The sequence below is a fragment of the Canis lupus genome, chromosome 11, assembly GCF_003254725.2.
Source record: "Canis lupus dingo isolate Sandy chromosome 11, ASM325472v2, whole genome shotgun sequence".
NCBI lineage: Eukaryota > Metazoa > Chordata > Mammalia > Carnivora > Canidae > Canis > Canis lupus.
The window spans coordinates 16,304,865-16,326,581 of record NC_064253.1 but is presented as its reverse complement, the minus strand read 5'-3'; the positions used below and the strand labels follow the sequence as shown (position 1 = coordinate 16,326,581).

General features: G+C 37.4%; 1 long non-coding RNA gene and 1 pseudogene across 4 annotated transcripts in view; one reads left to right on the top strand and one right to left on the bottom strand.

The window, feature by feature from the left end:
* The window catches only part of LOC112650048 (uncharacterized), a 46,269-nt gene extending 30,999 nt beyond the window's left edge, over window positions 1–15,270 (bottom strand). For 3 of the 4 annotated variants that reach the window (XR_004803746.2, XR_003129913.2, XR_003129914.2), the window contains exons 1-4: window positions 14,015–14,105; window positions 12,564–12,664; window positions 9,636–9,731; window positions 8,021–8,094 (exon numbers count right to left, since the gene is read on the bottom strand). This is a non-coding gene — a long non-coding RNA (uncharacterized LOC112650048). Of the gene's footprint in view, window positions 1–8,020; window positions 8,095–9,635; window positions 9,732–12,563; window positions 12,665–14,014; window positions 14,106–15,055 lie in introns of those variants that run through there. The other variant, XR_007413943.1, reaches the window with a different exon arrangement.
* Window positions 14,146–21,717, top strand: LOC118350273 (non-histone chromosomal protein HMG-17-like; annotated as a pseudogene).

Here is a 21,717-nt window from a genome sequence, read left to right as displayed (position 1 = left end):
ATAAAATTCCTTGTTCTCTCTCTCTTTTTTTTTCCCATGGAAAATGTGAAGGGGAAACCCTGGACAAGGACAGTCCCTTTAGGATATAGAGGAGCAAGTGTACTCAATTTGTCCTGACTGTTCTCCTGCAGGTATGAGTGTTCCCTTCCAGATATTTCAGCACGTGTGTAAAATACTCTAAGATAATTCTGGCATCTGTGTGTGTGGAAAAAAGGCCAAGCTGACTGGGGGTTGTGGATGCTGGATTAGAGCCTAATTAAATAGGTTATGAAACTCTGTAGGTTATACGCAAAGGCCCTCCCTGTTTTTGAGGTTAAGGAAGGCAGCCTTTTCAGAATGTTTATTAAGAGGAGGAGGGATTATAATCAAACATCACAAAGGATTTGAATTGTAAGAACCTGGATTTAAATATACATATATATTGATGGAGCTAAAACTACTTATCTGGAAATATACCTTACCAGAAACAAAGGAGCTGCTCCCTAAATTTAATGGAAATGCCTGTGAACTATTTCCTGGAATACAACATGGGATTCTGTGTGGGACTGAAGAGGAAAGGAGAGGAATGTGTGCAACAGAACAAAGTGGGAGTTCTTTGAATACTGGGATCACCCGTGTTGCCTTGCCCTGGGCCAGTCACCCCAGCTGAGCCCTGTAGCAGGAGCTAGTTTTGAAAGTGATTTCGAAGACATTAATTTGGAAGAAGAGAAGACAAAGGATGCACGTTCAAATGAGCAGGGGTCCTGAAAGCCTTGCTCAAGGGGCTGCTGCTTCGGCTCAGACTGTGGCTCTGAGCTTTCAGGGTGTTGCAGTCCCAATTCAGAAAAAGAATGTTCTGTACTGAACAGGACACTAAGCCAGAACCAAAGCACCGTTCCCCAGACCAAGCAACAAGCTTGGTTTCCTCCACTGTGGTCACCCAGAGGCTTAGCACCATGGCTGGATCTCAGCAAACTGGCTTGAAGATTCTAACAACTAAAAGAAGGCCTGTAGTGCAATGTTTTCCCCTTGAGATGAGGGTTATTAAAGCCAGATTTAGGAATGGGATTTAGGAAAGGGAAAGATAAAGTAAACACGAAGTCCCATTTGTCTCCTGTCTCCTTGCAGAGCTACGTCACAGAGCTGCCGTGTGAGGAGGGTTGTCCACTGTGTTTGTATCTCATTTCCATGGCTACTTCACGTGTCTTCCTTTTGCCTGCCATCTTCTTTTATTCTTGTCTTTATTTACTTCAACCCCTCCCCCACTTTCTGGCTGTTTCAATTTGCAGTCTTCTCTTTTCTAATACGTTCATGCAAGCTTTTCCAAGCTTGATAGGTTTAATGACTGATATCTCCTTTCCACCTCTCCCAGAGGGTTAAATGCAAGGGATTTTCTAGAGCTAATTTAAAAGAATATTTCTCTAAAAACCTTTTAGAAATTGGAATCCCTTTTGAGATAATTTGATACAGATTGGGATGTGGCAAAAGGAGGGCCTCTGCATCCCAACACTGGAGATCTGGTAGATCCTAAGCAGGGTGAGCTAAGTTTGTCTTCAGTTAGCACCCTGATAACCCTAGAGAATATTGAAGTATAATTTAGATGTGTCTGAACATGTTTTCTGTGAGAACATTAGCTGAGTAAATCATCAACCCTGTACCTTCACAATATGATTATCAAGTTTATTTTTTTTATTATCGAGTTTAATAAGAACTTGAAAGATCTTCTTATTCATGTCCCAGCCCAGAGTGCCTAAATCAAACTTTAAATTATTCATGCATAGTTAAAACAAAGCATTTGGCATTCTCCTATTAGGGAGCCCTCTTCTCCTACTATAACATATTTAGGCAAGTGACAACGTTGCAAAATCATTAATATAGTTGACAAAATACATATGTCAGTAGACACTAGACGAAATACATATCTATTAGACAACAATATGTCTAATACTACTTATTTTATTGGCTGAGTAACTGTCTTTGGGGATTATACCTTTTTCTCTTTCCCAGTAATCCTGTTCACTTCTTTTCTCTACCCATCCTGGCTTGTTCATTTGTTCCACAGATGCTGACTGCTTACATGCACATAGTGCTCTGTGCTGAGGATTAGTAAATCAGTAGTAAGCAGGCAGACATGGCTCACTTTGATATGTTGCCTCATGTGCTTTGTTTCTAACTCACCTCTCACAGACTTCAAAGAAAAGAAAGCTCATTCTTTGACTTGACTATCAAGACTAAGGAAGTAATGGTGTATATACGCAGCGGAATACTACTCAACTATCAAAAAAATAAAATTTTGCCATTTGCAACAGCATGGATGGAACTAGAGGGCATAATGCAAAGTGAAATAAATCAGAGAAAGGCAATTATCATTTGATATCACTTATGTGTGGAATTTAAGAAACAAAACAAAGGATCATAGGGGAAGAGGGAAAAATAAAACAGGATGAAATCAGAGAGGGAGACAAACCATACGCGACAAATCATAGACCAACTGAGGGTTTCTTGGAGGGGTGGTGGGTGAGGGAATGAGGTAACTGGGTGATGGACAATAAGGAGGGCATGTGATGTCATAGCCCTGAGTGTTATATAAGACTGATGAATCACTGACCTCTACCTCTTAAACCAATAATACAGTATGTTAATTAATTGAATTTAAATAAGAAAAATAAATAAAATAGTAAAAACAAAAATAAAACTTTCAAATAAATCAATGCTAGTCTTCCAAATTTGATGAATCTTATATAGAGAATGAAACAGTTTGACTTATCAGAATATACTTTGAAATTAATAATTGATCAAGCTTCGTAAAGTATCTACAAAAAAGGTGTGAATTGCTGATTATGAGAAGATATATCACAAGTAAAACCCAGATGCAATCTTTGGGGAATGTATGGCATATACATATATATTTTTTCACTTTTTTCTACTTTTGAGTTAGTTTTATTTTTAAAGTTTTTTTTTAAGAGACATAATTTACATACAATAAAATGGATAGATTTTAAGTTTTCAGTGGGATGAATTTTGATAAATTCATACAATACCTACCTCTATTAAGATACAAAACATTTTCATCATTCCAGAAGGTTACTTTCCCCCACTGAGTCAATCCCCTGCTTTTCTTCAATCCCAGGAACCACCTCTGTTCCAAAACCCTCACTATAGATTAGATTTGTCTGTTCTTCAACTTGGTATAAATGGAATCAGGTAGGATGTACTTTTTGGTTTCTGAGGTTTTTTCCCTTACATATTAAGTTTTTCAGATTAAACCATATTATTGAGTATATCAATACTTGGTTCCTTTTTGAAATTCTTGGTAATATTCTATTGTTTGGATGTATCACAGTTGGTTTACCCATTCAATTATTGATGGATATTTGTATTTTTTTAAATTATTATAGTAATGCTTCTTATTACACAAGTCTCTTTGTGGACTTTTTTTTTTTTCATTTCTTTCAGGTAAAGATGTAGAATGGAACTTCTGGGTCATAGAACAGTTTTACATTTAACTTTATAAGAAACTGCCAGCTTTTCGAAATACTTTTACTATTTCACATTACCATTAGCAATGTATAAGAATTCTAGTTGCTCCACCTCTTACCAATAATTTTTATGTCATTCTTTTTATGGTTGGTTTTATGAACAATTATATATTATGACATAAGTCCTAAGTTAGAAATATTTATGTGAATATTTTCTCCCAGTCCACAGTTTTTTCTCCACTGTGTTCTTCTGGATCTGTTGCTGTGTGCTATTTATTTCTATGTTTCACCCTCAATTATTTTGGATTTTTGACATAGAATAGTTAAGAATTCAATTTTTCTTTTTAAGAGATTGCTATAGTATCTCTCCTCTGAAGAAATAAACATAAGCTGCCTTGTTAATAATATGGAGGAAAGGCCAGCCAGTATAAAGCAATTAGGAGTTAAAATTTCAAATATTTTCTTATCACACAAGATCAGAAAATATTTTTTATAAGAGCATGGAAAGACCTAAACACAGTTGTAGGCAGAGAACAAGAAAAGAGTAATGAGAAAGACTTGAGAGAGGTGCAAGAGAGGGGAATGACTGATGAAGCCAGGTGGATGAAGAAGTGGAAAGAGATAATCAAAGAGGCAGAGATGGGATTCACTTAGGAAAGATAACCTGGCACTTTACCAGACAGAATTGTAGGAAAGGGAAAGATGAAAATAAAGAAATATGACAAGATAGAGAAGGGAATTTGTATGATGTCCTGTCAAATGGCTTTGATCTAAGTGAAGTACAGGGTAAGTCTTTCTAGAGACTGAGAAAAGCATAGTTGGACTAGGAGCTAGAAGACAATGTATTGGTGTGGGAAGTCTGAAAGAGATGAGGGAGTGGACTGTCACTCAGAAATTAAGGGTAGTGATTTAAAAGGTGACCCACGGATTCACTGGCCAGAATATCTGTAATAGCTCTTTTCAGATGAGGAAGGGAAAAGGGGTTAGTATAGATGTGGGCATTTAAAAAGGTCGACAAAGTAGTAGGACGAGATGGTGAGGAATATCAGCTGTTGAAAAAACCAACACTGAAATGTCATACAGAAAGTTTGCCTCTATCCCAAGGAAGGAGGAGTTTATAGAGGAAATCAATGAAGAATATAGAGTTCCTGAGAGCAAATGTATTAAGTGATATTAGAATTAGTTTGATTGTGAGCATCCATATGTTTTGAAGCCCTATTTCGTTTTTTTTTTTTTTTTTATGGGAATTTTCATTTAAGTATGGCTGATTCATCCTTTATTATGGCATTGTGGACATTCTATTTTTCGTGTGAGGTATCAAAAATCTATCAAGAAAAGGATAAAAAGAATTGCACACCATGACCAAATGGTACTTATCTCAGGTTTATAAGGTTGGTTCAATATTCAGAAAAATCAATTAATGTAATCTATTTCATCAACAGACTAAAAAAAGAAAAATCACATAATCATATTAACAGAAAAAATATTTGACAGATCCAACACTTATCATGATAAAAAGCTCTCAGTAAACTAGGAATAGAAGGCAAGTTTATCAGCCTGATAAAGACTATCTACAAAAAACCTACAGCTAACATCAACTTAAGTGATAAGAACCAAAGCTTTGCCAATAAGATCAAGTACAAGGCAAGTATGTCTCTTATCATCACTCCTTTTCAACTTGTGTTGGAAGTTATAGCTAATGCAATAATACAAGAAAAAGAAAGGTATACAAACTGGGAAGGAAGACATAAAATTGTCTTTGTAGAAAACATGATTGTCTATGTAGGAAATCTAAAAGAAATGACAAAAAAATTATTAAAACTCAAGTGATTATAGTGAGGTTGCAGGATATAAGGTTAATATAAAAATTCAATTGCAAATCCTATATACCAGCAACAAAAAACTGGAACTTGAAGTTATAATCGCAATACCATTTATATTAGCACCCCCCAAAATGAAATATTTGGGGAAAAATCTAACAAAACACGTACAAGATTTATATTAGGAAAACTATAAAACTTTGATGTATGAAATTAAAAGAACTAAATAAATGGAGAGATATTCCATGTTTATGTATAGAAAGACTTAATATTGTCAAGATATCAGTTCTTTTCAACTTGATCTATAGATTTAAAGCAATCTTAATCAAAATCCTAGGAAGTCACTTTATAGATACTGGCAAACTGATACTAAAGTTTATGTAGAAAAGCAAAAGGTCCATAACAACTAACACAACTTGAAACTAGAGGACTGATATACTACTTGATTTTAAGACTTAGCATAGGGGCATCTGGGTAGCTCAGTTGGTTAAGCATCTGATTCTGGATTTTGGCTCAGGCCATGATCTCAGGGTCATAGGATTGAGTTCACATTGGGCTCTGCACTCACCGTGGAGTCTGTTTATCTCTCTCCCACTGGTCATCCCCTCTTCTATTCTCTCTTCCCTTCCCCCCCTAAAATAAATAAATAAATAAATAAATAAAATATATTTTTTTAAAACAGACAATATAAAGCAGTAATCAAGCCAGTGTGGTATTGGTCGAAGAATAGACAAATAGATCAGTGGAATAGAATGGAGAGGTCAGAAATATACTCTTATAATATAATCAACTGATCTTTAACAATGGAGTAAAGGCAATATATGGAAGCAAAGATAATTTCTTCAAATGATCCTAGAACAACTGGATATCCATATGCAAAGAAGTGGATCTAGACACAGACCTTACACATTTCAAACAAAACTCAAAATGGATCATAGATCCTAAATGTAAGATATAAAACTATAAAACTCTTGGAAGATAATATAGGAAAAGAAAACCCTAGATGATCTGGGGTATGGTAATGCTTTTTTAGATGCAATGCCAAAGACACTATCTGCAAAGGAAATAATTTATAATCCAGACTTCATCAAATTTAAAATTTTTTGTTCCGCAAAAGATAATATCAAGAGAACTAGAATACAAACACTGGGAGAACACATTTGTAAAATATCCATCTGATAAGTGAGTTTTACCTAGAATATACAAAGAACTCTTAAAACACAGCAGTAAGAAAGTAAACAACCTGATTAAAAAATGGGCCAAAGACCTTAACAGACACTTCTCCAAAAAAGATATACAGATGGAAAATAAATATGAAAAGATGCTCCATATGATATATCATCAGGGAAATACAAATCAAAACAACAGTAACAACTACATACCTACTAAATAGCCAAAATCCAGAATACTGACAGCACCATAAATGCTGGTGAGAATATGGGTCACAGGGACTCTCACACATTGCTGGTGGAAATACAGAATGGTACAACCACTTTGAAAGACAGTTTGATGGTTTCTTAGAAAACTAAACATACTCTTACCATACAACCTAGCAATCAAGCTCTTTGGAATTTACTCAAAGAAGTTGAAAACATATGTTCATATATAACCTGCACATGGCTGTTTATAGCAGCTTTATTTATAATTGCCAAAGCTTGGAAGCAACCAAGATGTCATTCAGTAGGCAACCATATAAATATACTGTGGTATATCCTGAGAACAGAATATTTTTGGCTTTAAAAAGAAATGATCTATCAAGCCATGAAAAGACATGGAGGAAAGTTAAATGTACATTACTAAATGAAAGAAGCCAATATGAAGAAGCTATATACTATGATTACAAGTACATGATACACTGGTAAAGAGAAAATTACCCAGACAGTAAAAGATCAGTGACTGCTGGTGGGGAGAGGGGCAGGCAGAGATGACTCAAGTGGAACACAGAGGATTTTTAGAGCAGGAAAAATGATGGATACATGTCATTATACACCTGTCCAAACCCAGAGAATGTACAATACCAAGAGAAGACCCTAAAGTAAAGTCTGGACCTCTGGTGATTGTGATGTGTCAGGGTAAGTTCATTATTGGTTAAAAAATACATATTGTTCAGTGAATGATAATCTTGATAATGGTTGATAATGGGAGAAGCTATATATGTGTGGGGGCAAGAGGTAGAGGAAATCTCTACCTCCTTATCAATTTTGTTGTAAATCTATAACAACTGCAGAAAAATCAAGGCTTCAAAAATTTCAGTCAAGTGTGCCTGCGTGGAAATGATTCTTTCTTGCTGGTCATTTAGTTTCTTTCCTTTTGAACAGTTCTTTCTCACTGGTAATTCTGTTTTAATTTACATTTGGTGCTACTGAGCTTGCATATTAAGTTTATTTTTGCTTTGCAGCACAGCTCCATATGTCTTGTAGAAAATGAGATTCTAAAAATAAAGGGAGAACAAGAAAGAAAGAAAGCAAGACATATGGGATCTTTATGGGGCTCTAGGAGAAATAACATACCTCATAATGAGCCCCTCCCAGAAGGTTAAGGGTTCATTTATAAAGTTTCTATCTCTTTTACATTCATCATGTCTTAAGTAAAAATTTCTAACAGTCATTGAATTTCATCATCCGCTTCGGTTTCTAATTTTCTCTCAATCTTGCAATAAGTACATTCAATTATTCTGCCAAAACACAGTCTCTTGTGAAGATAAATTTAAGAATAAAAGTGACGGCAGGAAATTGAACTTACTTTAGCTCTGGCTTGGTCTGCAATAGAGCCTCCAATCTGATTTTCTTTTAGTACTAGTTGACTGTGCTTATTCACTACAAAAAATTAATAATATTTCTGAATCAGTGTTTGACATAGTAACAACCCAATAGATTCATTGACTAAATATTTCCAATCCTCATTCAATGATTATTGTCATATAAACCCAGATTTTCCATGCTATTTTCTGTTTTGCCTAGGAGAAGTGGCTTGTCATTTGTATCTAATTTTAGAATCTTAGAATCTTTCTGGAGCCTGGTATTATTATCTATCTGTTATCTATTATTACCCTTTTGGAGTCTATTATTATCTCTCCAGCTTTAATTATTCTTCCTTTAAATTGTTTCAGACCAGTGGGCAAGTCTCTTCATCTCAAGGAAGGACATGGTCTTGTGACTTAATCCAGGAACTCAGTAATTGCACTGTTTCAATGTAATAGTAGCGAGGAGAAATGGAAGGTATAAAAATCCCAGTTCTCAAAGTTACAAGCATCTAGTTGCGTAGGCAAGACATGTGTCTGAAAAAAACAGCTAACACATTAGGTTATTAAGTACCTAATGTTGGTATTTAAATATGTGTTGTTGAAACTTAAAAGGAAGAGAAATCACTGAGGGCTGGAGAACTCAGGAAAGATTTTATGAAAAAACATGGAGACTGGAGGATAAATGAGATTCCGAAGGAAGATGGAGGTAGGGTGGTAGTTCAGGTGGAATAATCATACAAGTGAGGGACAGAAAGGGAAAGGCATACGGGTACTTGTGAAATGATTTTTAGGACAGAGTAGCTAGAGAGTGAGATTTAAACTCAGAAATAGGAGATGAGATTAGAAACCTAAACTAGAATAAGCAGTGGTGGATCTTGAATACTATCAGTCCAGGGACTTTGGACTTTGTTGTGTGGGATGTTGGAGGCTATTTTTATAAGTAGAGAAAATTATCAATCCACTTTCTATATCATTCTCAGTGGGAAAAAATTACTGTTAACTTTTGTCTTCTGTGTGCTAAAATTTATATTTCCTGCAACCTAATTATTAAATTATGTTTATCTCTTCCTGGAATTAGAGGCATCTCTGAATCCATCTCCCATTCTTTTAAAGGTACATTCACCAAAATTGAGAGTCTCAACGAGACCTTATAGTTTTTGTTTTGCTGCTAGAGATGTTCATGTAAGAACATCTGACTCAACTGTCCATTATTAAGCTAACTCAACAAGTCAGTGGCTGTGCAGCATGAACCACAGAATCTTAATGCATGGTATTTAGTTTTACTTTGTTATTATTTCTTCTATAGAAAGCTTTTGAAGATTTGGTAAACTATTGGAAAGGAACAGGTCAATTTTCTTTTGGTGCTGTAAAATCCTCCCAGATTGATGATGCTAGTGAAACTCAGATGGTGCAACTGAGAATTGCTTTGTCTCAGAAGAACAGAATTGTCTGAAAGTGGTTGTTCATGGGAAGGGGGGCAGGAAAACAACCACCTACACTTTTTTGGACCTGCTATCCTTCTGAGTGACTCAATGCTGGCAGTTGTAGAGGTAAGCAACCTCTTGGTGGTAGCTAGAGAAAACTTCCCTTTTATTTGACCAGCCCTATACTAACCAGGTCACTGCATCTTGTATTCATGGCTTCACAAAGCCCCGCTTTCATTCTCTTTGGAGACTGATCTCTCTTCAGGACCTTTGTTGCTGATGACCACTGTATGAAAGAAAAGAAATCTGATGTTGGCTGGGCCAGGACTGTGAAGTGGAAGCCCCTTCATCTCAAAAGCATTGCCCCTTGCTTCCACATCTCCTGGTTTCTCCTAAGCTTTAGATTCTGGAAAACTGTTAATTCTATTCTGTTTGATAGTGAAGATGTAACTCATTTATATAATCTTGTTGAATTGAATCTCAGTGGTTTAAAATGTGTTATATAGCAGAGGCAGTATATTTGAATAGCTTGTCCTTTGCTGCAGGGAAGACTGTTAATGTGCAAGCAGCCATCTTTTTTTGTGTATATAATTTACTTGTTTTTAGAATTTTAGACTTAACAGACTTAATAGGTCATTCGTTCTAGCCATCACATTTTATAAATGAAGAGATTAAGGTTGAGAGATAGCAACTAATATGGTAACTGACCAGCCATCATGATTTGCCCTAAGCTGCAATGTTTTTGGTGCTAAAACTGGGAAAGTCTGAGGCATGTGGGGATGAGCTGGTTATCCAGCAACCAGTTAACTAATTCAAAGTTTCATAGCAGTTGTTTATATGCTACAGAATAAAATCCATCTATTCTTACTTCTGGTATAGGGTTTTCCCCATGACAGCATAATGCAATAAAAATATTTCCTCATTAGTGAAAAACATATTAAGGTTCCAGAATACCGTAATGATCAGTTCAACTTTGTGTTCTAGGATATTTATGAAAGTTTTCTACCACTTCTAATTTGGGCCATCTCATCCTTAAGAACTCAAACATTTGCACATCAATTTTTAAACTAATTTAAATTTAATAAGGATAGTAGGCTATTTCTGTCTTTAGTGGATGTAGGGGGAAAAAAAATCAATGAAATATAAGCCAAAGAAAGCATTTGTTCTGGAAATTCATCTAGGGCTGTAGTTATGGGATCTAAACTATACAAGGCTTAGAAAAAAGGCATAAGGCAATAGATAGGGATTCTTTATTAACAAAAATGAGGACAAACCCCAGCACAGTTATTAACAACTTTTCCAGCTCAAATTCTTAAAGCAGGGAAGTCAATTGGTAGATGCAGCTTTCAGATCAGCTCATTAATTTACAGGCACAAACTCCTGCAGTTCCTTTGGCCCCTTGAAATAAGGGTGAAATGCTTAAAAATGCATTAATAAAATGGTTGATAAAACTTCCTAACCTGTTTAAAGGCCTTCTTCTATTATTCCTTAACTATTGGTGACCAGTTAGATTTTTCTTAACCACCATTCTCATGCTACATGCTGCCTGGAGGCCAATTCAACTTCACTCATGATGTCAGTTACTACTTGTAACAGGGTGATTAGATGTATTATGTGCCTGCCACCACACCTTTCTCCTGTGTCCATGGCATGGCATACATGGCTGATTTCTCCTGGTGCTCATTTCTGATTTGGCTTCGCATAGTCCTTTCAAGCGTGTGTCTTCAGTCTAACACTACAGACTGCGCAGAATTGGCATCACATCTATTCTTAGACCCACAACTAGTTAATCTTGGACCTAGATTAAACCATATTTGTTTATCTATTGAAACCTCCTCCAAGCTGTATATCTGAATATTTGACAGTCCATCTCTGCCTGGATGACTTCAATTTCAACACGTCCAAACATGAAATCCTCATTTTTACCTGCAAACTTGCTTCTCCTTTCTCCTTTATACTTACCATCCCGTTAGTCATCAAAACCTATATTTTATTCATTTTTGAATCTTTTTTGACTCCCTCTCTACTTTCTATCCCTACTGTCACTGTTCTATTCAGGTTCCTGCAAAAGCCATTTGCTGGTATTTCTGACTTCATTTTCCTATCTTCTTTCCATATTGTTGTAAGAGAGATTTCTTTCCAAACTAAATCTGGGGATCGCTGGGTGGCTCAGCAGTTTAGTGCCTGCCTTGGGCTCAGGGTGTGGTCCTGGAGTCCCGGGATGGAGTCCCACATCGGGCTCACTGCATGGAGCCTGCTTCTCCCTGTGCTTCTCTCTCTATCTCTCTCAAATAAATCAATTTTTAAAAAACCCTGTAAATCTGACCATGTCATTCCTTTCCTTATGAATCCCTATAGTGACTCTCCCATGGCTTCAAAATACATTTCAAGGCTCTTAGTTTATAAGATCCTTGTCATTCATCTGTGCCTATTTTTCTAGTTCTCAGATATTGACATCTTACCCATTTTTATATTTGCTGGAGGTTTCACTAATTTTCCCTTCAAAAAGACAACACTGATTTGTTTCACTAATCAAGACTTTACTAATTTTTGGTATTCTGTTTTATAACTATCTTCTTGTATTGCTAATTTATTTGTATTTTTCCTCTAATAAGTTTCTTAATGTGAAACTTAGATAACTTATTTTCAATTTTAATGTTGTCATAACTGTTTTTCAGTCTCTGTTCTCCTGCATATTGCTTTGGCCACAACCTGTAGGTCAGTTCTCCTTGTCATTTAGCTCTGAGCTGTTTATATTTTTGGTTTTTACTTGGGATTTTCTCAGGACTTATTATAGTTACTTTTTTTTTTTCCTTTTGTTGTTCATTTACTATGCATCAGGGTTAGAAAAATGTAGCTGAAATAGATTCTCCATTTTGAAATGTATCGAGTATTTGTGTATATGTGTATATATCACCTTAATACATGACCAATTTTTGAAAATATTCCATGGAACATAAAAAGAATATATGTTCTTTTACTATTAAGGATAGTGTTCTCTCTACATGTATTAAATGAAGCTCCTTCATTGTGATATTCAGATATTCTTTTAGAAAGGGTATTTTCAATGGTACCGTTTCTGAATAAGGATACAAGTACATGCTTCTCAAATATTTACCTGGTTCCTACCTTCCCATGAGAATTGGGCTGGGTATGGAATTCTAGGTTCAGTTGGCTTTCAGAATTGTGATGATATAGTTTCTTTGTTTTCCAGCAACCCTATTTTCAGACAAGTTCAGTGTTAATCTGAATCTGTTTTCTTATTGGTACACTCTGTCTCTTTGAGGTGACTCTTCATTAATGGTCTCTTTATTGTCTAGGTTCTGAAATTTGACCAGGTTGAGCCTTGTGTGTTTTGTTGTTGTTGTTTTAATTTGGAGCTTTTCATCTAAAGATCTTATAAGTACTTTGCTATTAATATTTTTATTCTTTCCTCCCCTTCATTCTTACTCTTCTGGGTTGGTTTTTAGGATTGCTGCTAACTGGATGACTCTTCTCTCAGATCTCTTCTTCCTCATGTTTCTTAGGTTTACTTTCACATTGTCCACCTCTATATCTTTCCACACTACATGGTAGGGGAATTACTTGTCTCTATCTTCTGCTGATTTTTGACTCTCCAGCTGTGTATGTTTTGCTATTTGGACCATCATATTTTGATCATATTTTCAGAGATCTCTATCCTTTTCACTGGAATCTATTCTTTCCTTTTGAACACAATATTCCTTCCCACCAACTTGAAGAAATTAATTATGTTTACTTGGCAGTTTAATTCCCTATGTTTATCTAATTTTATAGTTGAATTTGCTGTGACTCCATCATTTTCCCTGGGGTCTCTTCCTTCTGCCTGTTGATTTTGGAAATTTCTAATTTCTAAAAGAAATGTCTTTTCTTTTGGCCTTCCTCAAATATGTAGACATTCAGATTGTCTGTTCCCAGCTGTGGATGTGAATCCTTGCCAGAATTAAAATCACTGCTCCTGTAACACTGAAACAGATTCTGATTACAGGAGCCTGGCACCAGCAGTTTACATGGGCAGGTCGGGGAAGCATGTGTGGGACCATATTGCCAGGAGTCCTGGTCTGTCCAGTAACCACAGGCTGCCTGTAGCATTGCTCTGCTTCTCCAGCCTCAGCTACTCTAGAATTTCTTATGCCTCAACTTGAATCTGTAGACCAATCAAGAGTCTGTAGCTCTAAAAAGTAACCACTCCCTTTATGACGACAGGGATGTGGGTGGATACTGATGTAAATGTTTCGTCATTCTTAATTAGTCACCTCACCAACTGCCTTCATCCTGCTCTTTCCCCTAGTTCCCACTGTTGCTGCTCTTTGGATTATTTTGGGGCACAGTTGGGAAAACACACTGTATTTGACATTCTCTTGCTTCTCTATGAGATTGTGACTTCCTTAGTTCTCAGGTTTTGCTTTCAATTTGATCTGAATTGCTGAGTATCTTCAGAAATACAGTTGAGGTATCTCTTTCAAATTTACCACTCTAAGATTTCCTCTTTTGTATATATTTTCTGTCATTTTAATGGGATTTTTAAAAAAATGAGAGTAAATCTAGTACTTAGCCAACTTGAACTGGAAAGCCAACTCTTTGTTTAGGGCTTCAATATGTAGCCAGGATTTTCCATTATTTTATTGTTCCATTGATTCTGTTGAAGAATTTAGAACATATGTCTCAAAGTTAGGTCAGAATTATTTTGGTCTTCACCTCTTTGGCTCTTCCCTGATCGTGATCAACCAGAGTCCCTTACTGAGGCACATCTTAAATGTCTTTCTTCTTAGGGTGAGAATTTAGAGATCTACTGTATATCACTATTTAGAGAATATAACCACCAAGGCTCAAATTTAGAAAATGTCTTTCAAAATTAACTGCACATTTATCTAAAGAAGTTTCAAGATCCTTATAAAACAAAGACTTCTGGCTATTTATCCTTTCATTTCAGAGTTTCTGGGGAGGTTATACAGATTAGATCCCCTTGAATTAACTTCTGTTTGTGGAACTCTGCACTTTGTCTAGACTTTCACACTGATATTTCATTTGCACATCTTGACACATTCTTTCCATAGATATGGAATATTATCCTCATTTAGCAAATAGGAAAATGGATTCAGACAGGTTATTTGCCAAATCAGACAAATAAAAAAGGAGGGAACCAGTCCTCCCATGCTAAAATTCTTTGAGTATGCCTCATGTGGACTTCTTTAATGACCAAGGTGAAATCAGTGTCCTTAGACAAAAGCTGATTTCAAGTCTGGAAGGTATCCTTCAGGCTAGACAGGAATTAAACTAGACTGTAGGGTTGAATTTGATGTTTATAGAGAAGAATGTGCCTGATTATGACAGATTAGGTTTTCACATTATTCTAAAAAGTCACAGAACCAATTATTCCTTTAAAAAGTCCCCTTAGAAAATCAGTTTCAAGCATAATTATAGGAATTATTACTTGAGAATGCTCAATCACCTGCATTAAGTCCATATTTCTGTTCAGGTTCCCTCTGTTGAGTGTATCAGTTATTTATTATTGTCTTTAAAACTCCCTGCCCTGAAGGTTATAGCTTAAAACAACAACCATTTACTCTTGCTACAAAGCCTTCCAGTCACCTGGGAAGTTCTGTTGATCTGTCCAAGCTTGACTGATCTCAGCTGGATCCACTCAAGTGTCTGTTTTCAGCTTGGGTGTTGATTGTGAGCTGATTGCTCCACTCACATGTCCTGTGATTAGTTGGCAGGCTATTGTATGGAGCAGTGTCTTTTATCATTTAGCAGACCATCAGAGGCTTGTTCATGGGGTGGCATCAGAATTCCAAGAGAGCATGTGGAAGCTTACCAAGCTTCTTCAGCCCTAAGATTAGAACTAGCACAGTGTCATTTCCATTATATTTTGTTGGTCAAAATATATCATAAAGCCAATCCAGATAAAAAGGGTAAAGAGCTGCAAAGTCATATTGAAAGGAGCATGGACATGAAGGAAAATAATTTATCATAAACAAAAAGATAATTTTTATAATTAACCTACCATACTTGGGTGTTGTACCCATGCCTCAACCACTAACAGCTCACAGATGCCTCCCCTTTCCTAGAGAATTGCACTAAATGAAAGGAGGCTATATTGTTCTACAGATCATGCCCCATTTTCCTGTGAGGGGGAGGAGATGTGGTCCTCAGCAAATAACTAATGGATACTAGGACACAAAAGGCCAGCCCCTTTGCCTCATGGGGCAACTACTCTGATGTGATTTAAACTTCAGAGCCTCCCTGTGGAGGCAAGACTAGACTTGAGACCATATCCTTGCTCTGCTTTTACCTCCTCCCTATCTCACTTTCCTCATCCCTTGACATGTTTCTCCTGAAAAGTATTCCCCTGGTAATTCAGATACCCAATTCCCTGACTCAGGCCCTACATCTAGGGATCCCTCCCAAGACAGATATTTATTGCTGATTTAATGATAAAAAACAGCAGACCCTTGTCACCAATACATAACTATAAGCAAAGTTGCATCTATTTTAGTTTAGTGGCAGTCTGTATAAGACTGCAGGCCTTTTTGCTCTTTGGTAAAAAATGAGAGTAGCTAATGTTTGCTGAGTGCTTACCATGTACTAGGCTTTGTGCTCAGTATGTATTATGTATGATGTTATTTAATCCTCATAGTGACCCTATGAGCGCACTACTGTTATCAGTTTTTATACTTTTAGTGTTGTGAAATCATTTTATATCTTGGATTGTGTTGTACTATTCTTTAGGAACAAAAGATTTCTGAGTCTGCATAAAAATAGCCTTTGAAGGAAACACGTGATAAGTGTCACAGACCAGAAAGACAATTACCTTCCTGCAACTTGTAATATCGGGCCTCTGGGTTCATCATTGAATGATATTGATAGGGAAACATAATGGGCAAAGGAACATCCCTGTTCAAAACACTAAATCTTTTCATTAATGTCATTTGGTCATTTTGGTGTGCGATTTTGGCATTGCAAACTATTTTGCTAAGCCATTCATTTCTGCGTCCAGGCATGACCATCTTAGTTTTAAAAATCTTGTATGCTGTCAGGTTTCCATTGAGCAAGTTTCATTTATTCATAGAAAAATCATTTATTATGTTTTCATCATGCCATGTTAACTACTTTCTATCTATATCCATCTATAGATATCTATATGGATAGAAAGATATGGATAAAGATACATGCTTATATGTGTTTATAAACATATATAACATATGAATAAAAATACAAAATTATGTAAGTCTATAAAGTAAGTGTTGTGGAACACCACAGGAAGATGAGAAATGAGTTAATAGTAACCACTCATGTCAATGGACCCCTAATTTCAGCAGCTGCAACAGGAAATAGGAAATCTTATAAAGGGAGGGTCAAGGAACAGGCATTAATTCTTTCTGAGTTGCGTGGCAATGCTTTGTCTTTCTTGATTTAGCTGGAAATGGCCTCTGACTCCAAGGGAAAATCCAGAGAGGAAGACCAGATAAGACTATTTGGCATGGCGCTAAGCCAGAAACCAAGGCTGGGAGAGGTAAAAGAAACCATCCCCAAAGTCACACAGGTAGCAAGTGGTGCAATGGAAGTATGAACCTGGCTGCTCCACTGCCTGCTGAAATACCAGGAAATGCAAGAGTGGGCAACATGCTGATATGTGGAGGGTGCCTTCTGGAGAGCAGCTCACCCAGTGCAGTTTCTTCTGTAGTAACAATAAGGAAGACTGCACGCAACAGGTGATGTCCCATGCAGTGGCCATGATCCCACCTACTTAAGCTAAACTCCTGCAAGTTTTATTTTTGGGAGATTTTAACTGGATTTAAAAAGTTAACTATATTAGTTACTCAGAAGCAAAACAGGTATTCCAAGAGAAAGAGAGCTTGAGAGAAATGAGTAATGAATGTGCTTCTGAGTCTGGCTTATGTGAAGCCTCTGTTAAAACTGACAAGAAACTGCCAAGAGGGTTAAACTTCAGAAACTTTGTAAAAAAAAGTTATCTGGAAAGTGATGAAGACAAAACTCTTTCAGTGAAAGCACCAGAGCCTAATTTAGCAGCATCTTGAGTACCTTATTATGTCGGGAACCAAAGCTTATAAACTGTCACTGGGGACTCTCTGGCATTGGGCCCCTGAGACACTCACCTGTTTGCAAACCACGCAAGAAGGATCCACAGGAAGAATTCATGTTTCCAAAGACCAGTTGTTTCATCAAAGAGAACACAATCAGCCCAGAGCCCCATGTACGCCCAATCTGCTGTCACCTTATAGTAGATTTTTATGTGTTCCTCTACCTTGAAGGACTAAGCCAACAACTTATTTTTGTATCCACCCAAGTGGAGTCTTTCTCTTTTCTGAACAGGCAACCAGGGCATGCAGATCGCTTCTATTACCTAATATGCAGGAGGAAACTTAAAGAGAAAAGTGAGAAAAGAAGTGAGAGCATAACGCAAAAGGATTGAAGAAGATCAAAAAAGAATAGGAGCCTGATGAGCAGTCATTGGCAGAGTGCCCAGAGCAGCTTCAAGAGAGAGACAGAGCTCAGAAAAATCATTTCCTGCTCTGGGTTAAAAAAATAAATCCAACCATCCTCTAAGAGGTGGTCTATTATTCGTCCTGTGCAGCATTGGGTCATTAGTTCGAAACTGCATATGTAATAAAAACAGCAATGACTTTCTTCACACCCAGGTGAATGGGTTTCTCCCTGCATCACCCACTGCACACCTGGGTTCTATTAATGTTGTCTTATGTGTGGGTAATTTCTCAGGAAGCTTCAGTCTTTGTGCATCTCTAAAACGTCTCCTATGCTTCTTAGCTTCTATTCTTCTGTCTACACTCATCTTTGATAGAAAAGAAGGGTAGGGCAGTGGTTTAGTGCTGCCTTCAGCCCGGGGTGTGATCCTGGAGTCCTGGGATCGAGTCCCGCATGGGGCTCCCTACATGGAGCCTGCTTCTCCCTCTGCCTGTGTCTTTGACTCTCTCTCTCTCTGTGTCTCTCATGAATAAATAAATAAAATCTTTAAAAAAGAAAAGAAGGGCAATCCCTACAGAGGCTAGGAAGCAGCAATCATTCACCATAATTATTGCTGGAATCAGCAAAATCCTAAATCGGCTTCTGTCATGGAATACAAAATTGACTTCATCTTTCCCCTCCTCTTTAGAGTTTATCAGCTCCTCTCATTACTGGTACTTTGGAAGTTTCCAAAAATGTTTCACACTCTCAGTCTAGATGGCTTTCCTTCGGGAAGCTGCTAAGACTGGCTTTCTCTTTTCACATTGCCAGACCAAGAAACCTTGGTCTTGAAGAGGATTTGCCTTAGACCTCCAGGTTTGTTACTAGGAACCATTTTCCATGCAAAATGTTCCTGATGCTTATACAACCTGTAATAAGACCACAGTTCCTTTGAACTCTGAACAGGTGTAGGGTTTTACAGCGCAATATTTTAAGATAGATTTTGTTTTAATCTTCCAGTTAAGCCTCTTTATACAAACAGAGCTGCCAAGAGAACAAATACAATTCCCTTACAAGTTGTTTGTCTAGTTAACAGTAAGTACAAAAATCAGTTTCCTGTTCACACAAAGGATTTTCTTGTGTTTGAAATCTTTGACCAAAGGGACATTGGCTTGGACTTTTATAGGGGATTCGCAACGTTAATAATCTATAGTGCTCTGTGCACCAGGATGTGAGGTGACTTAGCAAGCAGCTGGTTAGCACCAAACAAGTATGTTGCTGGAGCTTCTGAAAAGGACCTTTGTGTGCGCAGTGCAAAGGCATCACAAAGGGTCTACATGGAAACAGAGGTTCAGTGCTCAGTGAAAGATATCAGGAAGTTGGAGGACAGCACAGAAGAAAGGAAAAGGAAAACTTATTGTCAAGATAAAATTAAGATAAGGGTTTGCTAATGGATGGCCAGTTGCCCTCAGGTTTTGTGTTCAAAGTTTTCCTCTTTTTTTTTTTTCTTATGTGTTTCTTCCTTTGTCTTTACACAACATGAAAACATTCATGGTACTATGTATTTCCAAAGAGCCTTTTCAGTCTTGAGGTCCCTGGCAGGATTAGCTTATTCTTGAAAGACAAGTCATATGCAGAATTCATAGCTGAAGCCTTGCATTCTTTCGGAGGGATGGTGTCGTGGGAGTATTACTGATTTGTACTCTTTATGTAATACAGAGGTACTTTGCTGGTGTAATCCCCACCCACCAATGAATTAATTGATGTACTTTGTCCTTTTTGCTAGGTTCTTTAAATCTCTTCACTTGTTTCCCCAAACGTGTTTCCCTTCAGCCTAGATAAGTTAGGTAGCAGTTGCCTATTGCACTGGGGAAAGGAAGATATTATAGGAGCTGAATAATAAAGGTAGAATATTCTTATTTCTTATATCCAAAACTGCTAGTTTTGATGGCAAATGGAAAAATTCACCATCATCCATGTAGAACCAGTTTCTCTTGAGACTAAGTCTGGGTGAATGCAGACATGAGAGAACCCATTACTAGTATGCAGTTTGTAAAATAGACACCAAGACAGGAAATGGACCAGGAAACAGCAGTTCTCAGGGCAATGACCCTTTCCCGACCCCCCACCCCCACCACGCAATTTTGATATGACAGCTGTCAAGTATTGATGAGAACTGTTGGCACAATGGATCTAGGCAGGAGTGGGAGTGGAGACAGTTTGCACAGTTCTGTGTGCAATTGAAGTTGTGGGTGAAGGCTCTCAATTCTCCCAAGGCTCTAGAGCAAGTTACTGATGTAAATTGAGGGAGCCCCTGGCCTCTGTAGGTATTGTGGCAGGAATGAGAGGTTTTATCCCTACCAGGAGGCTGAGGGCATATGTTAGCAGATAGATGCCAAGATGCTATGTGGGAGCCAGGTCAGCATTTGCAGCCCCTCCAAGCACCATTGAAATAAGACAAGCTGTCACATCTGGAGAAGGAGGCCAGCCTGGATGGGCCTGATACAGAAGTAGAAGCCTATTGCCTGCTGTTACAGGGGTGCTATCTGCTTACATCTTAGAGTTTATTAGCATCTATGGCAGGAGGAGGATAAAGAGGAAACCATCCAGAACAGACTGAGGTTTTTTTCTATTGAAATTTTTATTTGAGATAATTGAAGATTCACATGCTATTGTAAGAAATATTAGAGAGATCTTGTATATTTTTTATCCTATCTCTCCAATGGTAACAGCTTACAAAATCAGTATAATGCCGCAACCAGGATATTAACATTGATACAGCCAAGGTGCAGAACATTTCCATCACCATAAGGATTTTCACGTCGCCCTTTTATAACCATACCTACTTTCTTTCCCAAATCTTAACATCTGGCAACCACTAATCTGTTCTTCATTTTGATGATTTTACTATTTTGAGGAAGTCTGCGTTTCTCTGTCACCTTTGAAGAATAATGTTGCTGATATAAAATGCTAGGTTGGTGACTTTTTTCTTTCAACAGTTTAAAAGACTGGAGTTTTACTCCATCCTCTTCTTGCTTGCATGGTTTCTGATGAGGAGCCCAGTGTTCATTCTTATCCTTGTTCCTCTCCAGGCAAGGTGTTTTTTTTTCTAGTTTCATTCCAGATTTTCTTCGTCTGCTTTTTGCAGTTCGAATATGATACGCATATGTATGGTTGTGTGTGTTAACATTTATCTTGCTTGATAAATTGATTTGCGATATGGTATCTTTCATTAGCTTTGGAAAGTTCTTGCCCACTGTTACTTCAAGTATTTTCAAATTATTGAGCTATTCCAGTTCCTTTCCCTTTACATATAGTAGAACAATCTTTTCTATGTATCCAAAAAGTCATTCAGGAGCAGTGTGAAGGAGAAGAGGCGAGATCGCCTCCCCGGACCGGCCAAAGCCTGCGTGCGCCTCATCCCCGCCTCCAGCGCTTATGTCTCCCCGCCGTCAACACCATGCCCAAGGGAAAGGCCGAAGGGGATGCTAAAGGAGATAAAGCCAAGGTGAAGGATAAGCCACAGAGATCTGCAAGGTTATCTGCTAAACCTGCTCCTCCAAAGCCAGAGCCCAAGCCTTGAAAGGCCCCTGCAAAGAAGGGAGAGAAGGTACCCAAAGGGAAAAAGGGGAAAGCTGATGCTGGCAAGGATGGAAATAACCCTGCAGAAAATGGAGATGCCAAAACAGACCAGGCACAGAAAGCTGAAGGTGCTGGAGATGCCAAGTGAAGTGTGTGCATTTTTGGTAACTGTGTACTTCTGGTGACTGTACAGTTTGAAATACTATTTTTTATCAAGTTTTATAAAAATGCAGAATTTTGTTTTA